Genomic DNA, 22,201 nt, shown 5'->3' with positions numbered 1-22,201 from the left:
TCCCATCATATTATATGTATAATTGGGGTTATTTTTTTCAATGTGCATTACTTTACATTTATCCACATTACATTTCATTTGCCATTTTGTTGCCCAATCACTTAGTTTTGTGAGATCTCTTTGAAGTTATTCACAGTCTGCTTTGGTCTTGACTATCTTGAGCAGTTTAGTATCATCTGCAAACTTTGCCACCTCACTGTTTACCCCTTTCTCGAGATCATTTATGAATAAGTTGAATAAGATTGGTCCTAGGACTGACTCTTGGGGAACACCACTAGTTACCCCTCTCCATTCTGAAAATTTACCATTTATTCCTACCCTTTGTTCCCTGACTTTTAACCAGTTCTTGATCCATGAAAGGATCTTCCCTCTTATCCCAAGACAACTTAATTTACGTAAGAGCCTTTGGTGAGGGACCTTGTCAAAGGCTTTCTGGAAATCTAAGTACACTATGTCCACTGGATCCCCCTTGTCCACATGTTTGTTGACCCCCTCAAAGAACTCTAATAGATTAGTAAAACATGATCTCCCTTTACAGAAACCATATTGACTTTTGCGCAACAATTTATGTTCTTCTATGTGTCTGAGAATTTTATTCTTTACTATTGTTTCAACTAATTTGCCCGGTACTGACGTTAGATTTACCAGTCTGTAACTGCCAGGATCACCTCTAGAGGCCTTCTTAAATATTGGCGTTACATTAGCTATCTTCCAGTCATTAGGTACAGTAGCTGATTTAAAGGATAGGTTACAAACCATAGTTAATAGTTCCGCAATTTCACATTTGAGTTCTTTCAGAACTCTTGGGTGAATGCCATCTGGTCCCGGTGACTAGTTACTGTTAAGTTTCTCCATTAATTCCAGAACCTCATCTAGTTGCACTTCAATCTGTGACAGTTCCTCAGATTTGTCACCTATAAAGGACAGCTCAGGTTTGGGAATCTCCCTAAGATCCTCAGCCGTGAAGACTGAAGCAAAGAATTCATTTAGTTTCTCTGCGATGACTTTATCGTCTTTAAGTGCTCCTTTTCTATCGCGATCGTCCAGGAGCCCCACTGGTTGTTTAGCAGGCTTTCTGCTTCTGATGTACTTAAAAAACATTTTGTTATTACCTTTTGAGTTTTTGGCTAGCTGTGCTTCAAACTCCTTTTGGGCTTTTCTTATTACATTTTTACATTTAATTTGGCAGCGTTTATGTTCCTTTCTATTTACCTCACTAGAATTTGACTTCCACTTTTTAAAAGATGCCTTATCATCTCTCACTGCTTCTTTTACATGGTTGTTAAGCCACGGTGGCTCTTTTTTAGTTCTTTTACTGTGTTTTTTAATTTGGGGTATACATTTAAGTCGAGCCTCTATTATGGTGTCTTTGAAAATTGTCCATACAGCTTGCAGGGATTTCACTCTAGTCACTGTGCCTTTTAATTTCTGTTTAACTAACCTCCTCATTTTTGCATAGTTCCCCTTTCTGAAATTAAATGCCATAGTGTTGGGCTGTTGAGGTGTTCTTCCCACCACAGGAATATTAAATGTTGTTATATTATGGTCACTATTTTCAAGCAGTCCTGTTATAGTTACCTCTTGGACCAGATCCTGCGCTCCACTCAGGACTAGTTCGAGAGTTGCCTCTCTCCTTGTGGATTCCTGTACAGCTGCTCCAAGAAGCAGTCATTTATAAAGTATCGAGAAATTTTGTCTCTGCATTTTGTCCTGAGGTGACATGTACCCAGTCAATATGGGGATAATTGAAATCCCCCACTATTACTGAGTTTTTTATTTTGTAGCCTCTCTAATCTCCCTTAGCATTTCATCGTCACTATCACTGTCCCGGTCAGGTGGTCGATAATAGATCCCTACTGTTATATTCTTATTAGAGCATGTTATATTCTTATTAGAGATTCTATGGAACATGTGGATTCATTTAAGATTTTTATTTCATTTGATTCTACATTTTCTTTCATATATAGTGCCACTCTCCCACCCCCTGCACGACCTGTTCTGTCCTTCCAATATATTTTGTACCCCGGAATGATTGTGTCCCATTGATTGTCCTCACTCCACCAGATTTCTGTGATTCATAGATTTTGTGATGCCTATTATATCAATATCCTCCTTTAACTGGGAGTAGCTGGGTCATTACACATATTGAATGTATTTCCCTAAGTATCCTCACACCTTCTTGTCAACTGTCTAAATGGGCCATCTTGATTATCACTACAAAAGTTTTTTTCTCCTGCTGATAATAGCTCATCTTAAATAATTAACTTCTTACAGTTTGTATAGCAACTTCCAACTTATCTGTATGTATATATATTTCTTCTTACTATATGTTCCATTCTATGCATCCGATGAAATGGGCTGTAGCCCACGAAAGCTTATGCTCTAATAAATTTGTTAGACTCTAAAGTGCCACAAGCACTCCTGTTCTTTTTGTGGATACAGACTAACATGGCTGCTACTCTGAAACCCTTCAATATTAAGTAATCTTCATCCAAATCTTGGCTGCAATCATTCTTACACAGAGGTTGGTCCTCAATTTTGTGATTGCTGGAGAAATTGCTACTCTGAAACCTTTAACACGAGGCACTCTAGTTCACCCATCTTATTATTTAGACTTCTAGCATTTGTGTACAAGCACTTTAAAAACTTGTTACTGTTTATTTGTCTGCCCTTTTCTAATGTGTCAGATTCTTTATGTCAGTGTTTCTCATCTGATCTGGCCCATACTTTATTCTCCTCCATCCTCTCCTCTCTTCATGAAGGAAGAAAAATTATTTCCCTCCTCTGTGGAAGAGGATTTGTCTCGGGGGTATAAATGTAAATATGGCTACCAAGGAGAATGGTCAGACAGGTGTAATCTGGTTTGTTTTAAAACAAAGCTTAATGAGTTTGATGCTAAGGACCATGTCTATGCCAGACACTTGCCCCTCAGTTTCCCATTATTGTTACAATTCAACCTGTGGTGGTAGCTGTGGGAGCTTGAAGACAAGACATGGACCTGGCAGCCATCAGTGTTTTACCATGTGTCATCTAGAATTGTTCAGAGCAGGGTTAGACAATGCTATGCTTAGAACATCAGCAGTTGGTTTACATGAGTGCTCCTACAGTTGCGACTGTGGGAGAAGCTGACTAGTGGTAGCTACTCTGGGAAATTTGAAAGAGGGAGGAAACTATATCTATGGCAGACACAGCCAATGAAAGATGGAAATCTTTGGAGTCTGACATCTTCTGTCTACACAACGTGGGCAGTGACAGAGCAAGCCTCCCCCACACCTGCCTATCAACGTATGTCTTATCCTTTACCTGAAGGGGACATCTCTATGAGTAGTTCACTATCCATGGCCCAATTAATCCTTGACCTCTTTATTTTACAATGGGGAGCCAATGCAATATTAGTCTTTAAAGTGGCACCGGACTCCTTGTTGTCTATTTGTTAAGACAGACTTTGAGCCTTAAAATTGCGACCTAGCCCATGCGGGGGCAGGCCTTCTGCCCTGCAGGGTTAAAACCACTGAGTAATACTGATTTCCTGGATTTTTTTTTTTTAAAGCCTTCCTTTTCTAACAGGAAATCAGTATTACTCAGTGCTATTAAGTCTGCTGGGCAGAAGGCCTATTCCACAGTGGCTAGCTGTAATGATAAGGCTCAAGGACCGTATCTGTATTTAGGTGTGTCAGATTTGCATTCCCCTCAATAATACTAGCTATTATACTTAACTAGTAATTACAGATGTCTAGCTGATAGTAAAGATTAAGGAGAGATTTATTCTCATTTCAGGAAAGTATTATAAACACATACCAATTTTAATCAAATGTATTATTTTGCAAGTCATGCAAGCCTTACAAAGTGCTGTGCAGATCTGTCTTAAAGATCCAAATGCTGATCTTAATGCAAAATAAAGTTGTACAATTTAGCATGGGCAAATCAAAGTAAATGAGTTTTTCAGTGGGAATAAAAAAAGCAGAAAAAGATAATGTTACAGAGAAATTATTTCTGGATCAGTAGACCAGAAAGAGAAGAAGTCTTGAGTGTGTTGGAGGTAATGTGATCTGACTGGAGAGGAAAGATGCAGAAGAGATTGTCCGAGTAACAGAATAGACAGCCAGGATTAAAAACATTCAAAGGCTAGTCACTTAGCAAAGAGCAAGGCCACAATACTGCCATCAAAAAGGAACAGTAAATAGAGCAATTTTTGCTATGAAACAGAACAAGGTGGGTGTAAGGAGATTAACAAAGGAGTTGCGATGTTTTGCTGGAATCTAAATAAGCTTTCTAGCAGCACACTTAACCAACTGTAACTTGTAATAAGTAAATGATAATGAAATCAACAAGGTCAATGGAAAAGTATCTTTCGGTAACTTAAAGTTAAATGGTGAGTGGGCCAAACAATTTTGGATCTGAATGTGTTGGTAATAACAATATTGTGTTTTATTTTTGGTCAGATGTATATCTCCTCACCTTAATAGTGTCCTAGCATTGAAAGAAGGAAAAATGATATTGTGACCCAATAAATGTATCCTGGATGAATTTACAAGTACTGTCTAACAAACCAGTTAGCAATATGGGTTTTATATTCCCTTCAGCTAAAGTAATGCACAGGTAGAACTCCTGTTTAGCTATTTAAATGGTCCAGGCACCTCTCTCTCTCTTTCTCTCTCGCTCTCTCACGCTATTTGATGCTGATTTGATCTATTGCCTTATATACATGAATTGGTTTCCAACTTCTCTTTTCCTTTTAATATGTATTTTTAAAGAATGTAAAGTGTACTAGCAAATGGCACTTTGTTTTTTATTTTGGATTTTACACTGCCACCTATTACTGTGGGAACTAGGCACCTAAATACCTGTAACTTCCATAGGAATGGGTGGCAGTGTAAAATACGTGAGAGAAACCACTCAACTAGTTTACCTCTTGATTGGAATGAATCCTGCTACTGATTTAAAGCTAATCACAATGCACTTTTCAAAACTGACAGAGCTAATTAGTATTAAATCCCATTTCTGTAGAAACAGACTCACTACCACCTTGGCTGCCAAAAATGGCTGAACTGCCTTCATATCTCTAGGTGGGTTCTTGGTGAACCACTCTTTCCACCTCCTTGAAAGAAAATATTTCAAAAACATTAAAAAAGAACTCTTCCAGCTGGTAGCTGTTTGATACTCTATTTGAAATGAGTGGGAAGTCTAAATCCAGCTTATAGGGGACAGGTGTGTGCAACCACTGATACAAATTGCTACCTTTATTGGCAATTTTGGAAGGAAAAAACAATGATTGAAAGAGGACAGACATTGTACCCTCTCAGCAACAGAAAAAGGTTCCTGAAGGCCAAGGTTGAAAGAGGTCGGCTGTGAAGCTTTTTATGCCACCATTCCTGCCTTATTTGTTCTTTGGATAACTACAGGATTTCAGTTTGAGGAGCTGTCCAGATGATCCCTTACATTCTTACAGTGATAGCATGGCTCAGTGCCTAGGGTGCTGCACAGGAACTTAGGCTGAAGACCTGGGTTCTGTTCCCAGCTCTACCCCTCACCTGTTGTGTGACCTTAGGCAAGTCACTTCACTGTACTTCAGTCTCTCTGACATAGACATAATGATGATTTCGCACCCCTTCACAAGCACTGTACTCAAGGACCTAGCCATATCTACCAGGCATGGGGAGCTGGAGAAGCAGATGACAGTGACTGACACTAACCTTATGTTGAGGGGCTGAGGAGAGAAATGGGACAGATGGGCAGGGCTACCCTAGGATGGATATGACCAATGTGAGTGTCAGCAAGGGGGACATACATCACCAGTTGGAGAGGGTTGCTGGCCAACGTAGTGTTGGGCCAGCAGTCAGCCCCAGCACTGTTCAGTTGGCAAAGAGAGGGGGAATGAAATGAAAAGAGATGCGCTACCAAAGTTCTTACAATCTTACTTGCAATTTAAATTCTTTGGGCAAGGACTATCCATTAAACTACACTTACACAGTGTCTAGCACAATGGGGCCTGTAGGCATTAATATAATATAAATAAAAAAATTATACCACCAGTAATGGGAGGGATCAGGAGCAATCCATAAACTGGGAGGGCACTCTGGAACCAGTTTAGATGCAGCACTGCTGAATGGGGAGTGCGAGAGCACTATGGAAGACTAACTTATGGGCCATCACTCACCTACTGTACAGTAGTTTTTGTCCTAGGAATGTTTGTCAATGATTCTTGTATTGCTGTATATGATAATTATTCTTATTTAACTTTTATATTATGACCTCTGCAGTATTATATAGCTTCTAGCCTTTTAAAAAACCAGTAAAGCAAGTTTGGTACTCTCCTTAAAAACAATACAAATAAAAATAAAACCCAGACACTCCAGGAACCTTAACTTCATAAAGTCAATAAAGCCACTTGGAGGGCCAAGACAAACACACCTGAGTGCACTCTCATGAGAGCCACTGAAGCTGTCCTTCAGGATTCCTTAATGCTGTTCAAACTGGCAGCCTGAATTAGCATTCCATCGTATTAGAATAGAATTATTTAATGGAGTGATGTTTGTTTCCAGGCAGCATATCTGGGAGACCTCTTAACAGCTGTCGTCCTAAATGTCAGCCACTACTAGGATTGGTTGCTAGAAGGAGGTAATGGACTAGACCAATGGCTATTTCTTGGTTAACGGTATGTACACTTTGGCGACATGGGCCTTGCTGCCCCAGAGAATCCCCTTGTAACATTGCCATTGCTACCTCTCTGGAGCACCTCTTGCAGCACTGTCACTTATCCGGCTTGGTGTATTCCTCCGGATTCCTACCCTCATTCCCTGGGCAGCATCCGTGACTTCCCTGTCCTAAACGCTCTCCTTCACCGATATGAAAACACATGAAACAAACCAAACAGTCTTCTGCCTCACCCGTTATCTTACTGCAGTTCCAGTCACGTCATCAAGTGACAACAGACCGAACAAAAGCGCCAGCTCACTTCTACCCCTATGAGTTGAGATCTCAGCTTCTCTTCCAATTGCCCTTTGTCCTCTGTCCTACTGTCCGGACACCAAGCCATACATTCATTTCCTTCAAGTCCTGCCCCTTTCCCTAGGGCCCTCTGCAGAAACGAATCCTGGCTCCTGCAGTTTATTCCTCTTCTCCCACCCCCATGTCGGGCTTCTTCAGTCTCTCTATCCAGGAGGAGGGTTCCACTCTCTGCCTCTTCCCAGGGCCTTCTCATTAAGAGACCAAGGTGCCTCACACCTGTGTATCCTTCTGCTACTGTTCTGAACGCCTTCCTTTGTGGCAACCTGCCACCTCCCTCCCAGCTGGGTCTGATACTGAACTGAGGTTGAAATGCCTTCCAGGCCCAATAGGTGGCCTAATTGGGCTCTGTCTTCTGTTTGCCCTTTGTGGGCCTGTGTGTGGTTTAAACAACCCATCACAGTTGGGAAAACAGCTATGGGAAACCAATCAATCACACTCTGGTCCTTAATACTGGTGATGGTTTAGGCTACGTCTACACAATATGTTGGGGGAGAAGGGGTGTGATTCCCCGCTCATGTACGCATACTCACGTTGGCTTAAGGAGAGCTACAATGAGTTTAAATAGTGCTGTAGCTGCAGTAGCATGGGCAGTGGCCGTGGAAGCACGGCTTAGCTGTGCCAGATGCAAACCCGCCTGAACCTCGTGGGCACATACTTGGCAGGGCTAAGCTGTGCTCCTGCTGCCTGCACTACCGTGCCTACTCTGCTATCTCTACGTGCACTAGCTCTCATTGAGCCGGCATGGGCATAGGCAGGTGAGCTGGGAATCACACCTCTAGCTCCTAGGGTAGAAGTAGCCTTACTGATTTCAACAGTATGCCTGGTTTGGATAGGGGAGGGGGAATAATTTACAAATACATAATTTGCTTTGGTGAATAACTAGGTAGTATAGTCTCTCCCTTTCTCTGCAAATTCACTGAGGTGAGAACTCAAACAATAAGCTTCACCCTGTAACTGTTTAGATAAATCACATCTTTTGTGTACTACATTGATATCTACGGTTGATGAAACTGGTTGAAGAAAATGGCCAAGATGTGGGGAGAAGGGCATGGAAGAGTAAGATTTTATGCTGATGCCTCACCTTTTCCCCCAGGCATATCAGGAGCTGGACACAGAGTCCAACTGAGGGGCGTAGTAGACCTTGCCATTCCTGGGCTAACTAGCCCTTTCTCCTCTCTGTGCAGCAATTCTGCACTAATTCTCTAGAAGCCAGCAGAGAGGGTTCATACCCTCCCATTACGATGGGCCTCAGCCCTGCAGCCCTAAATAATGGGCAGCTGTTTGCCCTACTTCCCTGTTTCCCAGGACCACTTCCTCCGTTTCCTAGCACTGGTCAGACCTACTTCAGTGGCTTCCCAGTACACAAACCCCTCGCCAGGATCCTTTTATAGCCTGTGCCGAGAGCTGCTCTCTGGACCTTTTCCAGGGCTTCTTCCTATAGCCTTTCCTGGGCTGCTCTCTGCAGGTCCTGCCAAGACTTCAGTTACCTCCACGTGGGGAGAGCCAGATGTCAGTCTGGTGTCTTCCTCCTGGGCCTCTTGCCTGGAGAAATCCCAAACAGCTACCTGTCACTATGGCTCCTTCCACATTGTTCTTAAGGCACAGAGAGGCTCAATTGTATTTAACCACTATTTTATTTTTATTTAAATATTACTTGACTCTAACACAACAACAACCAGAGTCCAGTATTGACCTCAATTCCTATCAGTCCAGAGTCCCACTTTCTGAAATGCAGGATGACCGTAGGACTCTGAATCCACATCCTTAAAAACAATAGCATCTGCTCCACAACTCTTCCCTGGCTCCCTGAGTAGAGTTTCACACCTTCTCTTGCCTCAACCTGGATCTGACCTTGAGTGTACCGACAGCTTTCCACATACAGTCCTGCAATCACACGGCCTCCCTGTAAAGATTTGGGGAATCTGTCTATACAATTTATGAATACAGTGTGCAGTTATGAACTATATGGGTCCGTACCAAGCTGCAAACCCCTTTCTGACAGTGCAGCCTTTTGTCCTCTCTGTTGTTCTTTCACCTCCACATTGGGCTGAAATTCCAACAAGGGTAGTGGTAAAGGCCTAACAATAGCAGGTCAGTACATCTTGATGGGTCCGTATTCAAAAAGAAAGTGACCTTGACAAGAGTCTGGCTCATGCCCAGAGAAACTGGTTTAGCAGGGGAGAGATCCTCTTGCTTTTAGGTAGGAGTCTCTGGTTACCTCTTGAGGTTGACCAGGGAGTCATCTGATAGAGAGGTTGGCAGATTATAAAAGGCAGAAGCTATTCTATTTGCTCTCTTCTTTGGCCATTCTTCACCAGTTTAAAATGAAGCTGCTGCAGGACCCAGATGAGTAAAAGGGTGAGGGGAACCCACATACCTGAAGGATAAACACCTTTAAAATCCCTCCTGGTCAGAGGAAAAACCCTTTCACCTGTAAAGGGTTAAGAAGCTAGGATAACCTCGCTGGCACCTGACCAAAATGACCAATGAGGAGACAAGATACTTTCAAAGCTGGAGGGGCAGGGAGAAACAAAGGTTCTCTCTGTCTGTGTGATGCTTTTGCCAGGAACAGAACAGGAATGGAGTCTTAGAACTTAGTAAGTAATCTAGCTAGATATGCGTTAGATTCTGTTTTGTTTAAATGGCTGAGAAAATAAGTTGTGCTGAATGGAATGTAGATTCCTGTTTTTGTGTCTTTTTGTAACTTAAGGTTTTGCCTAGAGGAATTCTCTATGTTTTGAATCTGATTACCCTGTAAGGTATTTACCATCCTGATTTTACAGAGATGATTCTTTTACTTTTTTTCTTCAATTAAAATTCTTCTTTTAAGAACCTGATTGCTTTTTCACTATTCTTAAGATCCAAGGGTTTGGGTCTGTGTTCACCTATGCAAATTGGTGAGGATTTTTATCAAGCCTTCCCCAAGAAAGGGGGTGTAGGGTTTTGGGAGGATTTTGGGGGGAAAGACGTTTCCAAGCGGGCTCTTTCCCGGTTATATATCTGTTAGATGCTTGGTGGTGGCAGCAATAAAGTCCAAGGGAAAAAGGAAAATAGTTTGTACCTTGGGGAAGTTTTAACCTAAGCTGGTAAAAATAAGCTTAGGGCGTCTTCATGCAGGTCCCCACATCTGTACCCTAGAGTTCAGAGTGGGAAAGGAACCTTGACAGAGGGGAACCCACGTACCTGAACACACATGATCTCCCTAGGCCTTCCTAGGGAAGAGTGGGTTGGAAAGGGGATGTATATTAGGGGGTTTGGGGTTCTTTTTAAACCTATGTATTTTTCTGTGATTAAGTAATGAGCAACAGCATTGTAGAACCCTGTGCAAAGTGTCTGTGTGTTGTATGCTACCCCTACCACATACCCCCGCGAGAGTTAAGTTGTAACCTAGAAAGCTCACACCTTCACTGGGATTCTGGGAGAGGGTGTGTTTAGGATCCGGGGGAGTCTGAGGAGTCAGTAGTGGTTCCAGGGGCTAGGTAGCTGAGCTACATGGTTAGAGCCCTGCAAGTCCATGGATATCCGCGGACCATTTTTGCGGATAGTGGATCGGATGCAAATACAACCGCTCAGTGCTCTATTCACCAGTGGTGCTTGGCCTGAGGTGTCGAGCTTGGGCAGCCAGGTGGCACAGCCCGCTCAGGGTCAGTGGCCAGCAGCCAGTGGCTGGGGCTGGGAGGCAAGTTGGAGTCGGGGCTGTTCAGCACCCACTCACCGTACCACTTCCTGTCCAGCAGCTTGGGCAGCGCCTGTGTACCCACCATGGTGAGGCCTGGCAGCACTGCCTGTGCTTCCAATCCTGGCCCTGGCCCGCCGGCTCCTAGGCGGCAGGGCTCACCCTCAGCAATGGGGATTGGAGCCAGTGGGGCCCTGATGCCCCACCCCTCTGTCCCACTGTGATGCAACACACACTGCTGTTGCCATGTGCCGTCGGTCGCGAGCCCCCAGGAGCAGCACGCAATGCGACACCCCTTCTCCCCAGATCCCCCCTCCATGCCGCCCCTTCTCCTTGAGACCCCGACCCACGCTACACTTTACCCCCCCGTCCCTACCCTCATGTTGCCACTTCCCTGCAAGACCCCACCTCCCCACTCGCTCCCTTTCCCCCTCCCTGTCGCTACCCCTTGGGAGACGGCTTGCTGGTGCGAATCACGAGTCGGATTCTGGGTTGATCCTGGTGGATCAGATACAGATCCACATTTCTGTATCCATGCAGGGCACTCTACATGGTTTCTGCAGTTAGGAGGGGGTGCAAGACAATGGGTCTCACCCTGTGAGTGTGCCTCGGGATGCCAAGATGGGGACAGTGCCTGGCTTCTATTCTGATTAGAGGCTTAAAACACCTGGGAGTCACAGCAGTTTGTGGGCTGCGAGCCATGGGAGCCTGACCAGACCTGTAGCACCCCTCTGAGCCAGGACTTATTTCCAGTTTCCAGTAACATGGTCTCTGGATTATAAATCCCATGGTCTGTGTGCAAACAAGGGCCAGGTGGCTCGCCTAGTTCACCCTATGACAGACTTCCTCATCTACTGCATAACTCCATCATGAAACCATCCATCTGAAAGTTTACCTGGCTCTTTTAACCCCATGTAAAAGGGGAGGTTGTGGGGAAACTAAAGTAAGGTCAACTGATATTTTCACCTACATGAAGAATAGCATAGTTGATTAATAATGGAGGGGATGCAGAATAGTTATGCTTTTAAAACAGGGACTGAAGCGTCCTTTCATCCACTGCACAGGTTGTTAACTGACTGTGCTCCTGCTTTTAGAAGCAAGGTTAAGGGAAACTTCATCCTGTAGTGGGTTGAATTTCCCTGTGTTCAGGGAATCACCATGGTATGTAGACAAAGAATGCTCATACACAGGGAAACTTTGCCTTTGTGGATGAAGTATACCTGGCATCTGCCTAGGCATGACCTAGGGCTAAACTCCCACTCCTCTTTCCACCCCAAGAGAGGAGAGAATTGGCGAATGAGTGTACATGTGAGCATGTCCTTGAATGAGTAGTGGACGCTATGGTGATTGTTGCAGTTATAAGAACCTAGAAAGAGAGTGTGTGTAACTTAGTGCGTGTAAGAATTTGTGTCTGCTAGTATGTGCATCTGGGTAGCACTGAGTGTGACACAAAATATTACATAGACATGCTAGACAAACAGATGGTGTCTTTTAAAAAAAAGTTGTAAAGAAGACTTTTTAAGAAAAGAAAAACTTAGAAAGCATGGAAACTCTTAAGTAAGGTTCTACTTTAAAATGAACATTGGAGATGATAGGTCTTATTACACCAGTGGAATTAATTAGAGGCAATGTCAGGAGCAGTGGGGATTGTTTTTGCTTTAAAAAGAGCATTTTTGACATAAGCAAATACTAGTAAAAAGTGACCTTATGTAGGTTTAAACTAGAAACCCCATTTGTAATAAGACTGAAGATAGGAGGACTAGATCACTACTGGGCCACCATTCCAGTCTGAAAATTGTTACCTGATGGCTGTTGAGTGGGCTGCGTGTGAAATGAAGTGCTGATCTATGTCCAGTTCCTAGAAGATGGGTATCCATACTTTTGAAGACCAATAATCACAAAAAGAAAAGGAGTACTTGTGGCACCTTAGAGACTAACCAATTTATTTGAGCATGAGCTTTCGTGAGCTACAGCTCACTTCATCGGATGCATACCGTGGAAACTGCAGCAGACTTTATATATACACAGAGAATATGAAACAATACCTCCTCCCACCCCACTGTCCTGCTGGTAATAGCTTATCTAAAGTGATCATCAGGTTGGGCCATTTCCAGCACAAATCAAGCTATTACCAGCAGGACAGTGGGGTGGGAGGAGGTATTGTTTCATATTCTCTGTGTATATATAAAGTCTGCTGCAGTTTCCACGGTATGCATCCGATGAAGTGAGCTGTAGCTCACGAAAGCTCATGCTCAAATAAATTGGTTAGTCTCTAAGGTGCCACAGGTACTCCTTTTCTTTTTGCGAATACAGACTAACACGGCTGTTACTCTGAAACCAATAATCACAAAGACACTTCCAGCTACTACAGTTACCATGCTTTATCTATCAGCCTTTTACATCCTGTTAACTCTGATGCCTGGAGTCACCTTATGATGGCCTCATGACTTAAAGCTTTCTTTGTCAGATCTTAAATGTTGCAGAATAAAACATGACACAAAAATTGCCATGATATGAAGCATTACCTGGGATCATGGTGGCAGTTTCAGCAAAAAGGCAAAGGTTTAAATGGACTTTGGGGTTTTTAAAATTTAGAGAGAGATTTTTTGTTCCCCCTGACTAGGCTACAGTGGGAATGTAGTGTGGGGAAACTGTATAGCTGTTTTTCTGTGGATAAAGGACTTCACGCTGTAGTGTTGTCAGTTTCACACCTATCGTGAGTGCAAAAATTCACTTAATGTCTGATCTGAAGTCTGTAGGAGTTTTACATTGATTTAATCGGATTTGGACTAATTTCTCTAGTGTTAAGAAAGAAAAACAATATTGAAGTCAGGCAATACATTTCCCTTTACTGGTTAGTGCATTTATAATGAATTTTCTAATTTAAAATAGTTAAATGATCTTAGTCACAGTTACTAAAATATTCCTCAAGAGCTGCATACATTTTTTGAGATAACTTCCAAGATATCCAGCTGTTCACAGTCCATATATAATATTCACCTCCTCTGTGCTTCAGATGTACACAGAAAAGTGCTATATAACTAGAGGTTACTATTATTATTTAATTAGATAGATAGTTTGAAAGCCTCCCTAGCTCCTCTTCTGTCCATGATGGAAAGCTACCATCCAAATAAATAATAATAATAATAAAAAAAGCACCCTCTGGCCCATAGACAAATTTCCCCAGTGACCTCATTCAGAGATTCTTTGTCAGATGTCTTGCCACTGACTTTGAGACAGAGTGGGTGAAATCCTAGTCCAATTGAAGCCAGTGGGAAAACTTCTCACCTTTGGTAAGGTGAGAATTTCACCCTCTGACTCTGAGAGCTGTCTGTTCTAATGGTTAGAACATGGCCTGGGAGCTAGGACACTTTTGGTCATACCCAGCTTTGCCAAAACTAGTCTGTGATCTTGAGCAAGCCGCGTACAGTCTGAACCAGGAGGCCTTAAGGTCTGATCCTGTGAGTAGCCCCATTCAGTCCCTAGATGAATCTTTGGATAAGTGGAAATACAAAACTCTTGGAGAGAATGATACATTTAGAGAATTTGTGCAACAACCCACCTTTAATGTTAACTGCAAAATCAATATTAATGAAATATATTTTAAGGTCAAATTCTGACAAATTGGCAAGAATGAACACAGACTGCTGATAATTACTACAGAGAACAAGATCAGTTTTGTTGTGGTTTAGTTCTGAAGCTGCAAGAGACACCATTCATTCACATTTTCCCATTCTTTCTCCTAATCTGTTATAACAAGTTTAGCTATAACCTTTCCTTGTTGTTGCCAAATTTATTATAAAAGTTGATGCTGAGAACATCTGTGTCAAAGTTCCTGTTTTTTATTTTTGGGCTGAAAAGGTCAAACTTTTTTCCCATCCAGATTAAGCCTGATACAAAATCAAAGCTTATTATTTAACCAAAGGGTTCAAAATTGCTATTTTGGACTCTTAAAAATTTAATCTTCAAAATTCATGTTGAAGTTTTCTCTGGCCTGGGAACACAGCACTATCTTGGCTTCATGGAGGGTTCTACCCATTTCTATAAACAGGGACAGCCCACCTGTATTCAAAGACTTCTGAAAAGCATGACCGAAGAGTCACTGTGTGACCTCCCGCTCCAAATTGTTCCTCTGTGACGAGTGGGGGTGGGGGTTGTGCTCCGTGTGAGGAAGAGCAGCAGAAACAGAGACTGAACGGTAGTGTATACTGGAAGGAATAATTGTATCTTCTCTTCCATAACACAAGTAACAGGAGACATGCTGGAGAGGCATCAGAGCCAGTATTTGCCCCTCTCTAACAAGCCAATGTTAATGGCAAGTAACAGGTTTCAAAATTAAACCTTCGTGTATTGGGCCTGGTATATTAACTAGATGTGAACTTAGTTCAGCTTTGTCTTTTGACCAGCATCTCATTAGCATAATATTCCTGCAGGTTTTTTTGCAAGGGGAGTGCTCGTCTCTTCCGACATATCTCTCATTCCAAATTAAAATGCCTACTACGTAAGCTACCTCTGTGTTATATTGGAAAGAGAGAAAATTATGCTGGCCCCAGTGTTTTGGGAGAAAGTGTTTCTGATAATGTAGTCACCATATTTCCTCTGCTGTTCCTTTGAGGCCAGCCTTCCAGTTTCATGCAGCAGACCTGGTCCTGCTCCCATTTAAATAAATGGGAGTTTTGCCATTGATTTTGGTAGTAACTGGATCAGGCCTTAAATACTGTAAGCCTTCTGCTTTGAGTAACTCTAAAATTTACAAAAAACAAACAAACCGTGGAGTACTTGTGGCACCTTAGAGACTAACAAATTTATTTGAGCATAAGCTTTCGTGGGCTAAAACCCACTTCATCGGATGCATGCAGTGGAAAATACAGTAGGAAGATATATACACAAAGAGAACATGGAAAAAATGGTTGTTGCCATACCAACTGTAAATGGACACAAATCGGACATCAAGAATTATAACATTCAAAAACCAGTCGGAGAACACTTCAACCTCCCTGGTCACTCAATTTCAGACTGAAAAGTCGCAATTCTCCAACAAAAAAACATCAAAAACAGACTCTAACAAGAAACTGCAGAATTGGAATTAATTTGCAAACTGGACACTATTAAATTAGGCTTGAATAAAGACTGGGGTGAATGGGTCATTACACAAAGTAAAAACTATTTCCCCATGATAATTTTTCCCCTACTGTTATTCACACCTTCCTGTCAACTGTTTGAAATAGGCCATCCTGATTATCACTACAAAAGTCTTTTTTTTCTCCTGCTGATAATAGCCCATCTTAGTTGATTAGTCTCGTTACAGTTGGTATGGCAACTGATGTTCATACCTGACAATGTATAGAACTCAGTTTTATCTTTGATTAAAATGTGCGTGCATTCTCCAAATAGCTTTCATTTGCTACTTCAGAATAAGTCTGAATGTGTTGCCTCTGCATCCCTGCGGTGTTCAAAATATATTTCAGCAGGCTGGCTGAATTCAACTTTTATTTTTAAATGCCCTAACTGAGAGGAAAAAATGTTAAAAATCACTTATGTACAGATCCAGTTTCCATAACCACAGTGTTCCAAGAACAGATAAGAGAAGCATTCATTTCAGTACCAGTTACAGGAAGATAAAGGACTGCAGTACAGGAATTGGGTGCTTTAGCTGGTGCTAGTGAGAGCAAAGTGATGGCTGGAGATGTCACTGCATTGCTGGAGTATCAAAAACAGTCTTCAAAAATATCACTAGATGGCGCCAAAGGCACCTGGTTTTCTTTCACTCACCGAAATAGACAAAAACATTGGAACCGTGGAAAAGAGAGCGAAGGGGGGATGAGGAAGGAAGATGGGTAAGTGGGGTCAGAGAGGAGAAGGGAAAGACATTCCAGAGAGGTGTCACCAGACATGATTCCTAACATCTTTCTTTCAAGATGCAGCCAAGGAACGCACCAAACCTCCCTTTAAGGCACATAGGGGAAAAAGCCTCCCTTCTCCTCTTTGAGAAACATGCTAATGAAGAAACACAAAAAGTGGGAGTGTGATGTTCTGCAGCGTTCCGTCTTCTTGCAGAGGTTTCCCTTATAAAATATGCTTAAGCCACAAAGTTTGGGTCTGAATCCAGTTCACCGTGTGTGGGTGGTCAGAGCTGTAATTTGGTTCAATCCTGGCCTGCCTATAGTGAAATACATCAAGCGAGGAAAGGGCCCAGTTTTGATCCTCGAGAGCTGGGACATGCTGGCCCCCGCTTCCTGCAGCTCCCATTGACCGGGAACGGCAAGCCGCGTGCGGCCACTGGGAGCTGCGGGCAGCCAGGCTTGCGGATGGTCAATGTAAACAAACTGTCTTGTGGCCCGCAGGTTGCCCACCGCTGCTCTAGAAGGCTTAATTCACATTCTTTGTTCCTAAAAACCCAGCTCGTCAAATACTTGTTTGTTTGTACATTGTATATAGAAAGGGAGGAAATACTTTGATGCAGTGTATTTCTGCTGCCTTACCTCTCAATTCACTTCTCCTGATTCTGAGAAGATGTTCCTGTCTTTTCCCCAGAACCTGTTTCTACAGAGAATTTGCTACGCTGCCTCCTTCATTCCAGCTATTGCTAGTGGCCCTAGATTCCTGCAATATGTGCTCTCACCCACAGCTGTTGCTTTGCTAACTGACATGGCCCTGGCTGGGCCGGATAGGGCATTGTGCTTCAAGCCTTTCAATGTATTTAGATATGACTTTGAAACACCAGGAGTTTCCATTTCCTGTATTTCTGAGGTCTTTCAGTCTCACAGGTTATGTCACTCATCAGATTTTAACCCTGACAGCTTGGCATTTGGCCTTCCTGTCTGTGACCAGCTGGAGAAGGGGTCATGGCTTCTTCCCAAACCACTTAAAGCCTACAGGACCTGGATGCAACCCCAGATGAGTAAGTGAAAACCTCATCAAAGGACTGCTGCAGAGCAGGCAGGTGGGCAGTTCTGATCTGAGGGATAAGGGCTGGGGAGGTATTGAGATAAATGATGCACTAAAGCAGCGGTTCTCAAACTGTGGGTCGGGACCCCAAAGTGGGTCACTACCCCTTTTTAATGCAGTTGCCAGGGTTGGCTTAGACTTGCTGGGGCCCAGGACCAAAGCCCAAGCTTGAGGGCTTCAGCCCTGGGCTGCAGGGCTAAGGTTACAGGCCCCCTGCCTGAGTCTGAAGCCCTTAGGCTTCGGCTTTGCCCCTCCCCACCCATTCCCCCCACCAGTGGCAAGGCTTGGATGGGCTCAGGCTTCAGTCCCTGATCCTGAGGTTCTGTAGTAATTTTTGTTGTCAGAAGGTGGTCATGGTGCAATGAAGTTTGCAGCTGTGTGCCTGTTCTGAGGTACAGACGGACGCCTTGACTTAAGGAGTTATGAGGGGAGCTAATCAAAGTGATTATTAATAATATCTATGTAGACTTTATTATATGCTGTTTCAGTGTACCAATCTTTAAACATGGTTTGTTATTTTTTTGCAAACTAAGTCGGAGATATGTGTAAGTGATCTCAGATATACTGGCCTGCCCCTCTCAACCTGCCACAGAGAACTTAAAACTATACAGAATTCATTGCTCAGGCATACACATCACCTCAGTTTCATAGTCTGTAAATAGTTAACGGCGGAACAAATGAGACAGCATCAGGTTTGTGTGGAATGAAGGTAAATTTACACCTGGCCTGTTGACAAGTCTTACGGAACTCGGGGTTTGAGGCATAGCCCAAATTCAATGATACTTTCCCTGATTTCAAGCCCAGTTTTCACCTTTCCCATTGCTCTATTTGTCATCTTTTGGATAGAAGGCCCTGCCACCCTCCCCTCACCCCCATATCTGATGTCTTCAGGTCCTCCTCCTGAGCTCTTCGGAGGCAACTATCTGCAAGTGCTTTGCCCATCCTCCCCTATTCTTCAGCAGCTCCAGCAAATGTCCTCCTTTTAATTCTTCACTGCTACTTTTCTTCACTCTAGTGCTCAAGTTGCCTTGGAATATATACTGTGTTAATAATGAAAACTAAAATAATCCTGGACATGTTAACAAACACTTATTTAAACAGAAATTTACATTGTGGGTTTATACAGTAGGGTGAAAGGGAATAGAAAGTTTGAGGATTTTTCAGTGGAAGATGCTTGCAATGATACTGGAAAATGTACTTCAGAGGCAGAGGGAGAATGGGTGGATGAGGCTACTTAGATTGCCTGGCACTGGGCTGCATCCCCTTTGATGGCTCCTTGCATGTGGCTGTTGAATGGGACTGCGGTGTTAATATATGGAGGCCATGAGGCCAGTTTTGGGCTTGGGGGAATTGGTTGAGGGCTTAGGTTCTCAATCTTTGGGGGAAATAGAATACAATTTATGAAGGAATATTGCGTGTGGCATAGACCACTAATAAGGTAACTTCTAGGGACCCTTTTAACCAGTTTTGGCTTCACAGTGCACTTGGATTTCTAAATTACCTGAGGCAGGTGAATGAGGAAGATGGTTAGAGCACTGCTGGCTGAAGTTTCATATCAAGTCAGTCAGATTGCATCATAAAGGTTTTTGTTTTTTTTTAATTCTTAGGTTGTGGTTGTGCAGGAGACTTTTTGCTTCCACCATAGCATCTGCAAAGTGTTGATCAGTAGATTTGTTCTGAGCACTGGACAGTTGGTTAATGAATGGGGGTTTTAGGAGTCACCATACCCCTAAGGGCAGCTAATCATCAACAGAAGCTCTTACCCACTGTCCCTCTACTTCATTGACCTGAGTTCTTAGCTAGTAACTGGTCATGCCTTCACCTGATTGTTTAAGGTACTCAGGAAAACCCTACCTTACCTCTCTGTGTGATTTCAACTATCTCCGACTTGGTACTTGTCCCTCTGACTAGCCCAATACCTCGTACATATACTCTTCTGACAGCTCCATAATAAATGAACCAACAATCAAGGTACACTTTACTTATGAGGGGAAATATAAAGGCAGCATATAAAGGAAAGGGCAAGAAAGATTTGAGTGGGTATATCAGTAACATCATACAACCCCCAAGTAACAGTAGCCCAGGGTAGATTTCCCTGGATTCACGAGTCCAGTTTATTATGCACTAGTTGGTTCCGTAATATGGAGAAACCCATGTAGCTTGATGAGTTGTAGGCCTGAACGTGCTTGAGTATAGCAAAGTGTTGAGGGCACTGATTCACTCAGGGCACTAACCTCTCTGCATCAGCAATAGGAGTTACTCACAGTGGAAAAAGTCCGCATGACCTAGGGGGCCTCCTTGGCATGTCTAAATCCAGGCACGGGCAAATAGTTGGGAGATCCCCTCCCGATTGGCTTAGTCAGCCTTCTATCCCACAGTGTTCACTCAATCACAAGGCTTAACACTCCACTCCACCCCACCCCACCCATTAATGGCGAGGCGAACACACTGCAGTTTTTCCCATCTCTCATCTGCCTAGCAACAAGCCTGGCTCCCTTTTTCGTTGGACCCATTAACTCAAATTACATTAATCCAAGCTGTTTTCACTCAGTGCCAGTGATAGAACTTCATCCTGTTTTGAGGACGCTTCTTGTTAATTTGTGAAAAAAAGCTGAGTGAGGTTGGACCAAGCCATCTGCTTCCTTGGATGCAGGTTCAGACCTGTTAAGTGGTTTATCTCAACAGCAGCACTGTTATTAGTGCTGTTATTTGCATTGGTTGCCAGTCAGACTCCAGGAGATGTTTAAGGTATTGGATTTTTTCCTATATTGCTTGGGATCTGCCTGCTTCATATATTATAAAGCCAGAAGGAACCATATGTGATTATATAATCTGACCTCCTGCATATCACAGGCCATAGGACTTCCCTGAATTAATTCCTGTTTGAACTAGAGCATATCTTTTAGAAGAACTCCCCCTCCCCCATTAAATCTTGATTTAAAAGTTGCCAGTGATGATGAATCCAACACAACCCTTAATAAGTTGTTCCAAGGGTTAATTATCCTCACTGTTTAAAATTTGTACCTTATTTCTAATCTGAATTTGTCTAGCTTCAGTGTCCAGCCATTGGATTGCAGAGCCCTCTATTATCAAGTTTCTGTTTCCCAAGTAGGTATATATAGACTATGATCAAATCACCCCTTAACTTTCTCTTCGATGAACTAAATATATTGAGCTCCTTGAATCTATTTGAGTGACGGCGACTCTCACTGTGTAACTCTGGTCAGTGGAGGTATTTGTTGATTTTAGGGCATGCAGAAGGGTGTCTATTTTACCAGGATTATGGGAGAGGTAAGGGACAATAAGGACTGGTATTTGTGGGAGAGGTGGTATATTGTTGGTGTGCTATAGAGTAAGCATAGTGTAGTGACTTCCTGTACAGTCTTTGGTTGCCTTGCCTATGATACTTCCTGCCGGGGCAGCAACAAAGAAGCCCAGTACAGGGCAGTTGCAGGCTGCAGCTATACAGAGTAGGAAGTTTTGTTACTTCAATTCTGTTGCAATTCTGTTAATAATAAAAGGTTTATCTTTACCTCTGTCTGCTTGTCAAGCAAGTACTACAGTTGGGGCTAGATTTTAACCTTTGACCATTTTCTGGATTTGAGGCTGAAGAGAAGCTGCCAGATTTTATCTTTTATGTGACTGTTTTAAATCTATGTAAAAAGTGCTCTGAATTAGTATAGGCACATTATGCGATTAAAAACATGTAAATAGATGTATAATGTTGCAGTGCTGAAAATTTTAAGTAGGTCAGATGAACACTGATAATGGTTTGATACAGAACTGAACATTCTATTGGTTATTAAAATAATATTAGAGTCTATTCAATCAATATTATTGAATATTAAAATGCTTCTAGCACTATTCACTCTGTCCTTGGAGATTTCTTAAGTACAGTTTGTATACACAAGGTTTCATTTGTTTCTGGATAATTGCCCCAAACCAGCATATTCACATGTTATTAAAAACATTTCAGTCATTTCATGTCCAAGAATACAATAATCCAGTCAAAATTACTAACGGATTCATATGGTATCTCTCCACGGTTGAAAATGTGCCGGGTTGTCTCTGCATTTGTTGTCAAATGTGGGGCAGGTAGATCATATATGGAATGGGGAGAGTGTTTTAGCAGAAAGATGGGATGTAAAAAGGATTTCATTAAAACCAAGCTAAATATTCATCAGGCCTTTACATACACTGTGATAATTCATGACGTGGGTATTTTTGTCTCTCCTCAGTTTTGCAGAATGTTTAGGTATGAAGTTGAGAAGATTCAAGATGTAGAGTGACTAGTCCATTTTCAGACTTAAGAAAAAAAAATTCTAACAACCCCAAGGCAAAATCACTTACTTTGTCAACATTTTGGAGTTTAAACTATAAATAAAATAGGTTGTTTACTAGTAGCTACATCTCAACTAGATTGTCTGCACGGAGACGTACCTGTGGGTGCACATGCCCTCAGTATGTGAGTTTGGAACTCTCTAAACAGCAGTAATTGTTAAGTGCCACACATGTGCCCTGTATCCAAGCTTTGCAAGAAGGCATGACCTCAGCAACTCCTCAGCTCTT

Source organism: Lepidochelys kempii, chromosome 9 (assembly GCF_965140265.1).
Source record: "Lepidochelys kempii isolate rLepKem1 chromosome 9, rLepKem1.hap2, whole genome shotgun sequence".
NCBI classification, from domain to species: domain Eukaryota; kingdom Metazoa; phylum Chordata; order Testudines; family Cheloniidae; genus Lepidochelys; species Lepidochelys kempii.
Note: the sequence above shows the minus strand (reverse complement) of the source record.